Raw genomic sequence first — 17,276 nt, 5'->3', positions numbered from 1 at the left:
AATTTTAAAAATGCCAGCGGCAGCGTGTCTATAAACTTAATTTAAACTTACGGTTTACACCGTGCTTTGTTTCTGCAGTAGCTGCACTTATGAATATGCTTGTATGCGTCACTTGCTTCATATTCTTTTGCTGCCTTCTCAGTTGTGTAATGCGTTTTTGGTTCAGCGCTCTTTGGAGTTCTTCCTCGTTCTCTACGTACTGTGTTCACAATCAGTTCACGTGAGCCGCTCTCTTGTATGATCTTGCGATGTCCATGGCTTTATTTAATGTTAGCTAAGACCCGACACTTAAAAGTTTCTTTCGCACTTTCGCTGAGTTTGTGCCAAACACTAGACCATCTCATCTTCGTTTGCATAAGCACAGTTCTTCACACGCAAATATTTACCTTATATGGGCAGGCACTTAATTACGTGGGAGGCGTGATGATGCACGACCATACCGCCTCACACGGCGACCGAGCTGCAGGCTATGGCTGTATATATGGTAAAAGGTAGGTTCCAGTTATGACCGTCGCACGTAGAATTTCGAAATGAAACCTGCCTAGCTTTTGTAAGTAAGCTGTAAGGAATGAGCCTGCCAAATTTCAGCCTTCCACCTACACAGGAAGTTGGAGAATTAGTGATGAGTCAGTGAGTGAGTGGGTGAGTGAGTCAATCAGTCAGTGAGGGCTTTGCCTTTTATTAGTATAGATGACTGTAGTACTAGGGTGTTGTACCGTATAAATGTAGTGAGAAGTCAAGCAAAATGACACTTTTTATTGACTAACTAAAAAGATTACAATATGCAAGCTTTCGAGGCAACTCAGCTCCTTCTTCAGGTAAGATATAGGAATGACTGTACTTAATGCTTGGTGAAAAGTTTCTATAAATGTTGCTAATAAAAAGGGAGCTAAATTAATTGATTTTTTTTTTTAATTCAGCAGGGTAGCCCTCAGGGCCTGCTGCTTTCCCATTCTGAAGTGAGTTTGTAGCGTCTAGTAATTCTGAGAGTGTCAGAGGTTTATCCAGTTGCTCTGCACTAAGGGTATCTAGCTGTGGGATCTGTAATGCATCAAAAAATGCATTAGATTGTGTCTTGTATTCATTAAACTGAGTAGAATATACGGATTTATAGTACTCTCTAAATTGTGCATTATGTTTTTATGGTCAATGATTTTGTTTCTATCTGTTTTGGTAATTACTGACATTGTATTGTGAACTTCCTGCTTGTGGATTTGTTGATCTAAGAACCTATTTAGCCTTCTATCCATGTTCATAGTAATGATGTCACAATTTAAAAATTAGTTGTTCTGTTTCTTTATTTGTCAAGAAGTTGAAGTCTGATTGCACAGCCTGTTTTTTCCCATAAAGTGCCTCATTTGGAGACCTGCCATGTTCTTGATATATTCTGGTAATTTCACTGATTAACTCGGACGCCTTCTTGGTTTCCAATTTATCTTTGTTTATTTTTATTCCTACAGAGACCTCTGAGGATGCATTTGTCTCTTAAAAAAATCAATTTGAGTGTTCACATTAGGAATGGATGCAAATACATTTTGGATAAAGTCTCTATCATACACATTGGGTGCGTAGATATTTATCAAAATCAATTTACAAATAAATAAATTACCCATCACCTTCAGGGTCAGATACTATATCTGATACTACAAATGAAATTGTTCTAAGTATTACAATTCCCACACCTCAAGTTTTCTTTGTATAGCTGGTGTGGAATATTTGGCCAGTCCAATCTCTTTGCAACCAAAATTGATTCTGGGTTAGTAAGTAAGTCTCCTGTAAGAATACTACCTTGGCATATAGACCTGTTTGGAGAGAGAATATTTTTTTCTCTTTAATTCTTGATTGAGACCTTTGATATTCCAGCTCACAAAGCTCACTGCTTAGTCATAGAGAAATTGCTTCTGAACTTTTGTTGACATTTTATAGACTTAAATGAAGGTAAGGTATCTTATGTACATTACTCCATAAGATAGCTTTAACCTTTCTTTCCAGTTTTGCCAGGAGTTATGGTTATGAAGCCTTCAGAGTACATACAAAACAAAACAAGCCTACCAGCAGCGGTGTAGAAAGATTAAAGTAGAGATATCCTTAATTTTTGTTACTGGGCGGCAAATATACAAGTTATAAAAACCTGGACATTGACACACACAAGCTTGGACAGCAATAGAAATAAAATCCTGCAGTACTTCTTCAAATTCCCTGCTCTGTAGCCCAGTAAATACAACTTATTGTCAATATACTAACAACCCAATTGTCCTTCATTCCCTCTGAATATGGAACCAAAGTAGGAAGCACTTCATGATAGAGAAGCTTTTATCTGTTGCAAATCTACACAATAAACATCTTTTTCCACCCTCTCAAACTTACAGTTTTTAATGTTTAGAAAACAATTAAATACTTTAGAGATTTGTATATTGATAATGTCTTTGCATACTACAATCACTTACACTTTAAACTTAAATTCCCATCAACACAATTTTTCCACTATTTTCAAATTAGAAACTTTGCTAAACGAAATCTGCCCAATTTTCCTCACCTCCAACCTATTTCTATTCTAGAAGAAATATTGATCAGTCTTGAAGACAGCATTTCTATAATATATACAACATACTAAAGTCCTGTCCTTTCAAAGATCCCAAAGTGCAATGAGAAAAGGATCTCTTACTCAACAATTCAGAAAAGGAGTCGAAGACAGCCATGCATAGAATTCACTCTAGCTTCACATGCTCTAACCATACAATTATTCAACTTAAAATCTTTTATAAAGCACACCTATCTTGTTTAAAATTGTCCAAAATGTTTCCAGGGCAAGATCAAACCTGTGAATACTGCAATTGAGCTTCAGCCTCACCTGGCCACATGTTCTGTGTGTGCACCAAATTTTCAATATTTTGGACAAAAATCTTTGCATACCTATCAGACAGCTTTGGTATCACAATCACTCCTAATTCATTAACAGCTGTGTTTGGTGTACTTTCAGAAGGGCCTTAAGTGGAGAAGGGCAAACAAACTGTAATTGCCTTTACCTCAATACTAGCACATAGGCCCATCTTGCTCATCTGTAAGAATCCTAGCCCACCTCTTTAAAGTCAGTGGGTAACTGATGTTATATGCTATTTGAAATTGGAAACAAAATCTAATTCTGAATTAAAGGAACTGTTCAAAAATTTTTAAAAACCTGGCGGGATCTAATCAATAACATTTTAGAATAAGTATTTATATTGGGTAAAGGGATTCTCTTCCCGCAATTTTACTTTTAGTTTTACTTTGGCTGTTGGCCATCCTCTGTTTCTCTTGGGTGGGGGATGAATTTAGTTTTGTTAAGCTTGAATTGATTGTATGGAATGTTACTTGCTTTTAATGAAATCAATAAAAAAGATAAAAGAAGCAGGTATGGACAGTCCAGTGGCGCTCACTTTGGTCGCTGTGGTCAAGTTTGAGAATGAATACATTTTCAGACAGTGGACATTCTGGATCCAAGTATAAAATGTTTGATCAGTTCTGAATAATAATTTCAATAATCCATTTTTAATCTTCAAATAAATCATAATATTTATATTTTAAAAACAGCTGTCATGTAGGAATGCTTAATCATTAAAAGAAAATATCTCCAACATCACGGTGGTCTCATAGAGCTATGCAGCTGTTGCTGTCAAAACATAAAATTACACAGATAGCAAGCTATTTCTGTGTATTTCTGAACCACAGCTTAAAGCCACCACTTCATATAATATGATGAGATGAAATACACCTCAATTAACTGTGATAAAACTTATTTTGATCCCTCAGACTTTCTAATGCAATTCTAGCCACCAGAAATACCCTAATGGAGAACAAGCAACAAACTACATTTACAACATTACAACAGGTCTTCACAGCAATCCCTATGTAAAAAGGCTTAATTCATCAGAAGTAATGGAAAGAAGTTTAACTCAATGACATGTTTCTCTCTACTCTATTAAGACAAACCCAACGGATATGATGCGCACAAGCAATAATTCTAAAAGTTATGCATTGCTCTGGTGCACAAGGGGCCCAAAACCACAAGAATAATCTGTTTATTACAAAAATGGCACTCTCTTTTGTTAGTTTGAAAGAAAAGTATTTCTTCTTTCTGGAAAGGGCCTATTGAACACAACTGAAAGCTGCATAATATCACCCATGTTATGTTCTGTTTATCATCAGAGATGCATAAAAAGCTAGCATCTGAATAAAATCTACTATTTGCAGATAATATTTTATGAGCCATATTTTCCATTTCCTTTTTCATATTTCTTTATTTACCATTACCCTCTGATTACTCTGTGATGTCATGCAAAATCTGATGAAATAAGACAAGGCTGACGTGGATGAACTTCAAATCCTAAATCAACATTTCTCCCCAAGCTTATCTTTAGCTAAAAGTTAACGTCCAAAAATATAATGAAGTGTTCAAAAGGAATTTTCTGGTGCATGCTTCTTTCCTTCCAGACCAAGTGCTAGAAAACAGAGAGATGTCTAGTTGGGATCTGAACTTCTAAACCATTTAATTATCTGCTCAAGGACAGCATTGTTTTTTGACTAGAGCAGCCAGTTTTTATATTGTGCAATCATGCACCTGTTATTTTCTGTTTGTGTATTAAAAGGGGTTTCACTCAGTTGGTGCCCCATACATTCATCAAGGGGGTCTGAATGGTTTGTCTGTGGTCATAATATACATACATATACACTCTAAACATACTGTAACACACCCTTTTCATAAAATGCTCTTCTTTAACTTTAAAACTAATGACTTAATGGATCATTCACCGATTCATATATTTATAAATGATTGACCTTCAACTGTCTTGATTAACAAGCACTGGGTGTGAACCCAACAGAATCAGTAGAAGAACAACTATGATGACACAAACACAAACTCCTCACAAACCCCGTGTGTCAGCTTCTTACTCTTAGCTTATATGTGTTACATTTTTGCATTCTTTTTTGGTAAACCTCTAGTATTGTCGAGGATGGTGCAATATAAGGCACCTCCAGACTTACATAGCCTGTAGTTAAGTAGGAGTGCCCCTACTGTTTATGTACAACAAGCACAAAAAAGGAAATCAAAATTATATTAATAAATTGAAAAAATTATCACACTTCCATTAAAAAATGTGATTTTTACTTTTTATTCTCAGTGAAGCGTGCATTAATCAGCTATGATGCTTGAAGCTCTGAGATTGAAAACATCAGGCAAAACTCACTATAATATTAACAAAATAAGACTGGAAATTCATGGGGACAATTTTTAACTTGAAGAAATGCCACCATAGAAACATGAGAAATAGAAAAAATACAATGATAAAACAATCAGCAAGTGGGTCCTGCAGGAGGACAAGTAGCCAATGCAATGATACACTACTGTCTGTTTGCCTGGTTTACTTTAAAATCTCTTCCTGAATGGAAGAGTAAAGGGAAAGACTGACCAGAGTGGAGCACCACAAAGTAAGACGAGACAATATGTTTGCTTGATTTAGCCCTTTAACTAGGTGTTCCCTGTTCGGTTCTGTTATGTTTCTTCTACCCAACAACATTTCCCTGAACTGATATCAATCTGTAAACACAGTCAAATGAGTGTTCTGTAGAATAATGTTGCATCCACTGCAGTCAACCCTAATTTTGGCAGATGACATTAAAGATTAGCTAATATCAGAAGTTTAGGTACTGTACATAACAATTTCCACTGCTGCTGAAGTCAGCAGAAAATTTCCCTACAAATTGAGCAGCTAAAATTTAGGTTTTCTCTACTATGTTTGGAAGAGCATCTAGCTCAGAACACTAGTGTCATACTTGTCAAAACAGTTTAATAACGGTGGTAATAGAAATAAAGGTTCAAAATATTTATTTGATCATATCAGTGTGTAAGGTTCAAAGCTAAATTTTTGTTTTATCATTACCATCATAATTTATGTATCAGATTAAAAATACATTGAATTATAATTGTGCTTTCACAATTTCACAATATTCTTCAAAAGTCCAGTTAAGATGTCTAAAGAGAAACAAAGTTTTTTCTCTATTAGAAACTTTATTTGAATTCTACTAATGTTAATTATTATTGAACCATTATTCATTTTCTGACTAATATTGTATCTCAAAAGGTGATGCCTTTAGTTTATGTATAGCCGGATTGCAGGATTTGTTCTAAAGTTGCCTTAGATATAATACATTTAAGTTCCCAACAGACAGATAAACTAAAAATCTTGGGGCTTAAATTAATATATGAAATGTGTACAAGATTTTTGACCCTTATGACATCATTTTTGCCTATATTCACTTACAATATTTTACATTATTTATTCTGATTGTTTCCAGAATTTGTACAAGCATAAGAACCCTGGAGTAATTCAAAATTATTAAATTCTATGAGCACGTTTTCCATTCAGTTAATTTGATACATATGATGCTAACTGCTGTCTTACACAGGATGGCACAATTAACAGTAACTTCAGACACACATGGTCCTTTAATACATGATAGTATTTACAGTATCTTGTTGAAGTCTGCAACCAGAAATATAAACTTTTATTTTCAGACAGTGCCAGATTGAAAGAATTAAAAGTAACTATACCGTAAAACGATGCAATATGAACTGAAGTGAAATTATTTTTCATAGAACATTGCCTTATGGTATATAAGGTAATGGTGTGAAGTAATGTACAATGTTATAATGTACTTCATCTAATGGCTTAACCCTTGCATCCATAGTCCAAAGAATTCATTTATAATTAGGCCTGGCAAGAAATATCAATTTTCCATTTAATCGTTATTTTTCTTTTAAATGATTCAATATAAATTCTTAATGTCTTAAGATCAATCTTGCGAATCTTGAGAACAACCTGAAAAAAGCAAAGCCATATGTAAGTTTTCTATTTCAGAAATCAATTATTGTTGTAACACAACAAAATTGAGAAATCATTCATCCTGACATCACCCATTAACGTAATCTCAGTCGACATCCAAATGAGTAGAGCCTAAACAATCTACACTGGAGATGGCGGGTAGCTCTGTTTAATTTGCCTCATGCCCAAGAAAGAACTAAATCTATAGCAGTTTTTATCAGTAAAGATCCAACACTGTTGAGGGCTTTTGACCAATGATACAGGTTTCTGAACTGTGGTATGCTATATCAACGAGTGAAGTCATTGTACCTATGCTTTATGAAGTTCTTAAGCAAAGCATTACCATGTCTTTCAGGTCAGGTCAGCAGAGAGAGTAACTAAAACTTGCAACAGCTGAAGATCCAGAGCAGCAGATTCCTACATGACAATCACACATTAAAAACGACTGGGAACCTGTAGTGGATGTGTTCCAGACAAGCACACTTCATGCCAGTCACACAGGGATCAACCTCGCTGCCTATATGCAGAGCTCCTGAAATAACTTGCTGCTGTTCCAAAAACACGTCTTCCCGCTGTACCTGTAATTTTGCCTAATTCAAGATTATTTTAAATGTCCAATAGTGGAATAAATGTGTCTAACAGTTTAGTTGAAGGGTGTCTAAATGCGGATTCATAACACATGAATATGTTATTAAATAAAATTTATTATTTAAGAAGCAATATTTAAATAATTTATAATAATATTATTCGTAAGATGATATGATGATGTTTTGCAAAGTAGATGCCATTGCATTGTATTAAAACATGTGTGGACCATATATTAGTTAAATTATGGTGAATTTTAAATAAGTCCAGTGCTGAGAAAAAGGTTTTAACTAATTTAAAAAAAAAAAGCAAAGATAATTTGATCCACATCTTCTAAATACTGATGTTAACTGTTTATTACTAATTAAGTATTTCTTTTTAACTGCCATTCCATGCTTATGCTTATGTCATGAAGTCACTATGTAGAAACCCTTCAAATAAAGTGTCATTGAAATTTGTCACATTATATTAATGTTTTCTATGCATGGTTAAGTAAATTTTTAAAAAGACACCATTTCAAATATATCAGTGCACATTAGTTCAGCCAAGGTAAAATCGATACTGAATTTGCAAAGTCTATGTACTTATTCATTTCTTGAGTGTAATTTTCCAGTGCAAAGCGCAGAGTGGTGGATACTACACTAGATGTGACAGATGAAAGGCAAGAGACGACCCTAGGTATAATGCGAGTGTATCACATAGAATGAAAAATGATCATTCAAAAAAGGGATGGATGGACAAATGGAAGTCTAAAATTCATTTACACTTTATATAGTGGTTAAAACAACAAAGATAAATTAAACATTCTAAAAAAAACTGCATACTGCGTACAAAAAAATGACAATTATTTATTTATGGACTTGCTGGTGTAACACTGCCTCCATATATACTGTATTTTTAAATGTTATTAAAAATTACATAACCCCTTTTGCCCTCTATTTTCCCTCAGGCTTGGTGCAAAAAGACACATTTCCCCTAGCAGTATGCACCCTCCAGGATTTGTGTTTGAGTGATAATACTGACTGTGCACATCTCTGGGTCATACAACTTGCCATAGACTCCCTGTAATTCCTTCACAATCTTGCTCTGAAGTAAACAAAAATGAATAATGGAAAACAAATGGAGAAACACATGTGAAACAAAATGGCAATGTGTAATGACCATAAAAGTGACTCGCTAAATTTAACTTGTGACAGTGAATGTCTTCAATCACTTTTTGCCTTTCTCTGTGTATGAGCTGTAATTACAGTTTAGCACATGACCAACTTCTACAGAGCAAAGTACAGTACTTTGTTCTGTATACTTCACGCTAAATAATCACATTAAACACATATCATTTGCCCTAAATGGAGGTAGTAACTATCTCATGCTTCAAGAGCCAAATAATAACAGTCACTGAATAAATTCATTATTAAAAAATAATAGCTTAATTTGATGTCCTTGTTTTAAAAAATGTAAACTCTACTTTGGATAGGAGATTAATATATTTTGTGCCTTTTACCATAACCTAAACTTGTAAATATTACGATACAATCACAAAATGTTTTTATTTGCCTAGAAACAAAATCTGTGCAACCCAAAGAATGTAATTTCCAAAGAATTTCCCTAATTCATAAATCATCAGTGTTTTTGGCAGATCGACAGGGATGCAGTTAAAAGAATCCGAAAAATGTTTAAGAGGCAAAGGAGTAGTTTACCACTGTGAACATGCTCCCAGGGTCTGTTCAAACTATGACCCTGTATTTCTGTATTCAATCTGGGGAAGAATTCCTGATATGTTTCCAATTGTGAAAAACACTGCTGCAGTCTAGTTCCAAAATAAAATATATTTTTCTCAAACAAATTAGATTTCCCAGCGTCTACAAGACCCGGATGCCTCTTAACAACACTGTCAAACTAAATACATTTTTTTTTTAATTTCAGCAATTCACCAGAATTTTTTCCTGTAATTGTCTAAAATAGTAATATCTCCTACATATAAACATACTGTACCACTTTACTACATACTGCTTTGGATTTAATGCTGTAAATTTAAATAGATATCTGTGCTGATATATTTAAATTTTTCAAGGTTTCTAGTTTTCCGTTTTATATTTGTCCATCTACAGTATATAAGATCTTAAAGAAAGTGAAAGAAATGCAAAACTGAACTGATTACTCAACTCTGTGGAGTTAGTTTAAGGTTGCCTTTAACTGGCAACCTTAAAAGGTTTTAAATGTGGAGTTGAGAGTGCTGATAGTTTTTTTGTCTGTTTTCTGTATGTCACATCAGGTGCATTTCCTGAATTTTATTGATATACAGTATATACTTTGCCTCAAAATGGATGCTTAACACTAGAAATACCAAAGCCTACGAAAAAAACTTGTAATCCCAGCCCACCTTAAATCCCTTTGCACCTCTCCATCAGCAGCTTTTGTTTTATCCAGTAAATGTTTTGATTAGCACAAACAGCCTGCTGCCCCATCCCCGCCTTGACGGAGCTCAACTCTTCCAGCTCAAGCCAATGCTCCTTATCTGTGTGTGAGGTTCTGGAGTTGTATAGGAAAATAATACAGCATATTGTTATTTGGAATACATGCATTTCATGTGTGTTCCGTGACTACAAAGATCCGGGTAAATGTAGGATGAAAGGAAATGCGAGTCAAGAAATGCTGAAGACATACCTAAAGCAGAAACTTTTTCCCATGTTATACTAATAATGATGGTGTATATGCCCAAAAAGAAGAAGCCTTTGATTTCAGTCTGCAACAGCTGGTGTAAGGCACACTTGTTTCCTTATACCTTTGCAAAATTGTTTATTTTATATTCCAGTAACCACCTGAATGAGGCCGAATCCGTCTCTGCCTCTCTCGTGCACGCACGTCATTATTTGAAAACGCTATGCCAGAGCTTGTCTGTATTCCGTGTTATGGTGCATGATGCTGAAAATGCAGACAAAGCAGAGTATAGGCAGGATCAAAAAAAAGTTATGCCATTTGAACATGAGTTGTCATTTGAACTCTGTCTGCATTTTCAGAATCATGCACCATAACACCAACTGTAAAAGACATACTGTACATGTAAATAGCTGAACATTGAGTCACTACTTGCAAAGTGCCATTGAGGTTTGCTAGAGATGGGTACTGTACAAAATAAAAATTCAGTAGTGGCTTTGTATATTATTCCCAGTGCATTTGATCAAATCATTTTATCTGAAAAATAAGGACACAAGTGATGTGAAAGGTAACCATAAACAATCTTTAGGTGAATAAAAGTTATGGCCCCACCAGAGAAAGGATTAAAAAATTATGGGCTTATTTAGGCAATCTACTGCCCAATATGAATCCAGCTAACTGCAGCCCTTTCACCCAGATAAATTAGGTGGCACACACATTATTGAGACCAATCAAGCTATGATCAAAAATCTAAGAAGAAGAGATAACCAAAAGATTTTTTGGTTCTGTGGGTTCACCAAGACACAGGCATAAATTGTAAATAATAAATGCATGGGACAGTAATTAACCTTTAGATGGCCATGAACAAAGACATTAATGCTCAACTCACCGTTAAAGAACTGTAGAACAATTGTACATGAACAGGTGACTCAAAAGGAAACCATTTAAGCTAACATGGTCCCTAATATATCCACAGGAAGACTAATATTCTCCTGTAACAACCTAATAATAATTATTAAACCTATTGGTGGTGTTATCATGGCTTGGGGATGCTCGGTTAAATGAGAATTTGTACTGTCTGACATTATTCAAGGAACCATGAAGCCTGCTGAGCATTAGAAAATTCTTCATGAATTATAGAGATTTTTCTTTACAGCAAGACAATGGTCTGAAATAATAAGAAAAATGGTTTTAAGAAAAGTAATTTTAAAGTTCTGGAATGGCAAAGTTCAATACAAAACCCCAGTGACATGTTGGTGCAGGACCTAAAGGAGGCTCTTACTACCTGAAAAATGTCACAAATGTAATCAATATGGAACTGTTTTACAAATTGGAGTGAGCTAAAATTCTTCCAAAGCACTAAGAATGAGCAGTAGGCACTAAACGTGCAGTTACTGCTGCTAAAGGTACCATGACATATTGAGTATAAAGGATTTAGTTTTTTCACAGGATGCACTGGATATTATATAACCTTCTTTAACATATACAGTAATAAGCATAAAAAGTTTAAACTATTTGTTCACTCAGGGTACTCTAGTTCAGTTTCTCCATGGATAGGACAGTCAATAGTCAATAAGCAAATATAATTTTTATGGCACTGTGCAAATACAACTACAGATGAATGACATATTGCTGTTCACATGTGGAGCTCAAACAACATGCACAAAGGTCCTAGCATAAGCTAGAAGCAGAGATTGAGCCAGTAGCCTTGTGGTTTGAAGTATGATGACTTACTAAATACAATATTCAATTACCTAGCTGTCGAACTGGTAATGAATAATGAAGCAACTGATTTATTTGTAGGAGGAAAAAAAAAAGATCTGCTCCGGAAGTTTTCATTGGCTGCAAACTGTTTTGCCCAACAAAAACAGAAATAGAGCTTTTGCGGTGCTTTGTTCATTTTGGTTATCAGACCCCACACTACAGCTGTAACACATCCAAGAGTTTTGCTGTTTTTGTAACACAGCTGCATCTGCTGCCAGACATTAGGGTTTGCAAAATCCAAATTTTGTTTAGGTCACCTCTTTTCTATTTTTTTTTTTTTTTTTCTTTTTAAATATAGTGAACTATAAAAATGGAGTTTAAAAACAGAATCCAAGATCTCAAATCTACAGCTAATGCAAATAAAAAATAAACACCCAACATAATAACCACAGCAAAGAATTTTATGGTACAGACAACAGACTATCCCAATAAAATAGTGGGTATGGTGTGCAGGGTGGGGCTACTACCGTATAATTACGCAGAAATGAAAAGTGCTTGCTTTAATACGAGGTCTGTGAAATCCACATTATTAAACTGGATCTGGTAACATAATGCAACCTCAAAATGCAGTTGCTAAAAAATATATTTATAGATCTATAGATAGACAGATAAATATATGTATACTGAAGAACATACTGTACATTATATATAAATATATAAATATATATATATATATATATATATACACACACGCCAAGAATAACAGCAATGTCTGTCGTATCACTAAGGTAATATCAATATATAGTTTATTATATCAATCTGTATTTTTGACTGTAGCAGATGTCTATAAAAAAATAAACTGAATGGTAACCCTCATGTTTTCTTGCAATACATTTTTCTCACTTTCAGAGTTAAAATCTGAAGAAATTAGATTTTCTTGACATTTCTATAAATCCAGTGGGACAAAAACCCCTTCAATATAAACCCAAAGTCTGGTAATGACGGAAAGGGTAATGCAATATAGAGAGAAAAGGTGGCAACATTTGGTTTTAAAATTGCAAGCAGGAAGTGTAAAATATTAATGATTAACTGTACAGGGCTTTTAATAATACAGCAAATACTACAAAAAATCACTTTTCACAAATCTGATGCTAAAAAGTGACATATTTTTCACAGTCATTAATTTATTTCAGCTTCTTTAAACATTCTGCATGTACAGTAGGATCAATGCTCTTTCTACTAGTTCGTAGTCAGGATGACAAACCACCACAGAATCCACATAAACATACATATGCTTCCCATTAACTTTCAACTACACCCAAAATAAACTCCACAAACTCCATTAAAGTAAACAGAAATAAAAGTTTCTGCCATTATGATATCTTGCAGCTCAATCCTGTCAGGATGTGGATCAGAAACCTTGACAGAGGATTTGGGTAGCTTTTAGCTGGCCATACAGAGGCCTTCTTTTTGGTCACAATTTTACTTTCACTTACTTAGTTTCTCTTTGTCTAATACTAACCTCAAAATGCTGAGACACAATAGCAACCAATGTCCAAATCTATATCAAATCTGTAGGCTAAAGACATTGTTTGCAAGATTCCAAAACCAAAGTCTCCCAAAAGAGTGTATGACTCAAGTTTTTCAAACTTTCCTTAAGTTATTGAAAATGTCTAGTCAGATTTCTTTACAATTTCTCTGACACAGTCATTCTTATGATGTATGTATTAATATAAAACTGAGATGCCACCTTACTTGCATCTTAAGCAGAAACTCCCTCAACTTTTACCCCATGTTTATTCCAGCATCTTATACTTCTTTTTAAGCCTGCTAAGACTCATAACTCCTTTTCCATAAAGTTCATTTTCTTTCCTATACTTTAATGGTATATACTGTAAATACGTAATATTTATTTTCCTACCTATATAAACACTTTTAAATGTAGTGTGGTGTTAAAGGAAAAAAAACAAAAAACGGATACATAAAAATGTAAATATGTTTAAAAATATCTAACATTGTAATATATATGTCTAAAAATGCCCAACTAGTTACCTCTAGGTTGTTTCCTAATTCAAGTAAACAACTGTTACTTTTAAACTAATACGAGCATGATGTAATATTTATTACTTTAACAAATTCATCCATCCGAATGCCACTTTTGTCTAATGCAGGGCTTTAGAAGCTAGGGACTGTGGACGCAAGGCAGGAATTAACTCTGAAATGAATGTCAATCTCCACAAGGTAAATCAAATATTCTCATGCAAGACCAGCACACTTGGAGTTTGCAATTTTATCCCACTCTTCTTTGCTGAAGAATTTGAGCCCAGTCAAATTGAGAGGGGATTTCCTTTGCACAGTGCTCTTGAGAGGAGTCTCTGACTTGTCGTTCCATTTTTAAGCCTTTTCATAATTAAGTTGGCTGAGTGTTTCAGATTGTTGTACCGAAGGTGAAATTATTCAACTTCAGCTTTCTGGCACAGGCAAGCAAGTTTTGTGCCAAAACATCTTGATATCTGGAGCTACTCTTTTCCCCCAGTCCTGACCAGAGGCCCTGTCCCTGCTGAAGAGATTGAGCCCCAGAGCACAATGTTGTTATTAATTTTTCAGGCAGCCATTTGCACAGAACATGAGAAATATTCTACTTCATGTATGGAATTCAATTCACAAAAGCGATTCAAGTTCCTTTGTATCCTCTGGCTATCACGGAAATTAATTTTGGAAAAAAAAGGTTATTTGCACCACTATGAGGACATCAATAAAAAATGTCATCATCACATGCAATAATTATTACTATCTCTAAGTCAAAACAAATAGCACACTGGCAGCCACCCCATGAAAGTAAATGTAAACAGTGTTAACCTAAAATGGGAACAAAGTACAACTATATGTTATAGACTGGTTACACCCCCACTGCTCCTCAGAATGCTGAGATGGCAGCTGTTATCATTTATATTATGTTTCACTTTTCATTTTGATTTGATTTTTTTATGATTAAATTAAATATTATTTTTAGAAACTCAAAACGTTTTAGGCAGTAGCAACGTAGTGGGCACTTTACCTGTGGTCAGAAAGCTTTATTGTTATTAAACTACACTACATGCATGCACATCTTTTGCTAATCACCCAGGTCACAAAACATACATGTTCAGAATTCATAATCAATATATACAGTGGAGGTAATAAGTATTTGATCCTCTGCTAAATTTGTTAAGCTTGCTCACTTACAAAGAAATGAAAAGTCTATAATTTTTATGGTAGTTTCATTATAATGGAGAGAGACAGAATATCAACCAAAAATCCTAAGAAAACACATTACATAAAAGTTATAAACTGATTTGCATGTCATGAGAAATAAGTATTTGATCCCCTCCTACTATACATATATACATATAATATAAATATATATATATATATATATATATATATACACATATAATATATATATACACATATTATATATATATATATATATATATATATATATATATATATATATATATATATATATACACACATACACATTCTTTTCTTTTGTTGGCATCTCTTAGCATTGAAACTGATTAAGGTAGCGTTTGTGTTGCAATTACTCAGTACATTTTCTGTAATTTTTTTTTTTAAGTCTTCAACCTGCCTCAAGAATGATTTAAGATACGAAGAGGTAGGGGAAGTGATGGGGAAAGGATGAGAACGGCACCCGTACGCAAGTGCCGCACAGCCGCCCTGCTGTCTACTGCCGAGAGTTGATTCTACAATAAAACAAAAAATAAAAAGAGGAATAACCTTGGAGGTCAATCATCACCCTGAAAACGGATAGTAGACGTCATGTAGTATATGTGTACCAAATTTCAGGTCAATAGTTCAAATGGTTTGCGAGCTATAGGTGATTTAAAATCCTGGACAGACAAATGAACAGCCTCAGTAGAGTATTATATATAAAGATATATACACACATATAATATATATATATACATACACATATATATAATATATATATATATATATATATAATGTACAAAATACATAAAACTGTGAGGATCACAGCCCTTTGGACTAAAATAATTCATAGAATAAAACAAACTAGACTACAAAGCAGTCCTCTCAAACTTTATTTTGCTTTGAAAACTCACATGCTGCTTAATGAATCATGTTAAAACAAGAACCCAATATTTCTGCATAATCTGAAGTTGAAATGTTTTTCAATGTTCTAGGAAAGACCTTGTCATTAGCACCTTATTCTGGGGACCCCCAAAATTCTTCAATATTGAGATTTCTGAGATTGTAGTCCTTACTTAGATGATCAAGACTTCAAATGAGCAGTATTCTGTAGTCAAAAGCATTTTGTTTCAAAGTAAATACATGCAACTGCTGAAAGTGAAGCTTTGGAAGTTAGACATGCCACTGATGGAGAAATTAAAGTATGATAGCTCGAGTTTAAGAATTATTTTTTCACTAGCAAATGTATTAAGCTGATTTGAGAAATTTACATTATACGGTATTTTTAGTTTATTTTTTATACCTTGGGGAGATAATACTATTACGGCCCTTTCGTCATTCTGGTAGCGCCTATAAGGGATTTTGGATGATCATTTAGATGCGGGGGACTATTCATGAGATATATCCTGACTATCTGAATGAATACATTCTGCATACCTAGTGCATAATGACTCCAGGTAAGCAGAAGAACTGAAAGCCAAAGTTCATTTGTATGTAGCAGTTGGGTCACAGTTTAGAGGAGACATTTGAAAGAAGTATAGAGGGAAAAAGGAAAATCGTGTTTGCAGTAGTATAAAAACCACTTAATCTATCTTGGATTGTTGGCATACCCATTTTTAGTTGCTGGGTGATGCAATACTGTTCATATTCTCCACTACCAATCAACAAAAATGGGGATCTAAATCTCTAGGCATTTGGTCTAGAATGGTATGTCCACACATTTTCCTGAATCTCTGTGGAGCCTCCTCCAGGACGGTCAATATCTTAACATCACCATACTTAACACAGCGGAGTAGTTGGAATAGTATCCTTAGAAAGGGGACTGAAATATTTAAGTTTTCCATAAAAGAACTAACTTGTCTACTCAGGAAATCGATGGATTCAGAGTTCAGTGTGACAGACTGAAAGCCTGACATATTCTTCAAACCTGTATGGAAAAATATTTAGCGCTGAAAGGAAGAAATTTGTGCACTTCCTTAACATCTGTAAGGATGCTTTTAGAGAGCCAGTGAATGAATGTCTTCTTATTTTCAGAAGTTTTGATGTACACTCTTGGGATAGCTTTAACATTTTAGAATATGTTATATCTATTTTGAATATACATTGAAGTGTAGCCTTTCAACTGAATCAGATTGTTCTTATTCTGGCCCCCTGACAAATATATTGATGTGTTTTTATATTCTCACTTTTAAGCTACTTCAAGTTGTCATGCTTATAGTCATTCATGATAGGCAGTCAGATGGGATTTGATTGTGTGTT

General features: G+C 34.3%; 1 protein-coding gene across 1 annotated transcript in view; it reads right to left on the bottom strand.

Moving 5' to 3' along the window:
• Nucleotides 1-17,276, bottom strand: part of usta (uronyl 2-sulfotransferase a) — a 396,647-nt gene that overhangs the window by 166,205 nt on the left and 213,166 nt on the right. The gene's annotated exons all lie outside the window — the stretch shown is intronic.

Source organism: Polypterus senegalus, chromosome 3 (genome assembly GCF_016835505.1).
Source record: "Polypterus senegalus isolate Bchr_013 chromosome 3, ASM1683550v1, whole genome shotgun sequence".
In the NCBI taxonomy this organism is placed as follows: domain Eukaryota; kingdom Metazoa; phylum Chordata; class Cladistia; order Polypteriformes; family Polypteridae; genus Polypterus; species Polypterus senegalus.
The sequence above is the reverse complement of the archived record's forward strand: the minus strand, read 5'-3'. Positions and strand labels throughout refer to the sequence as shown.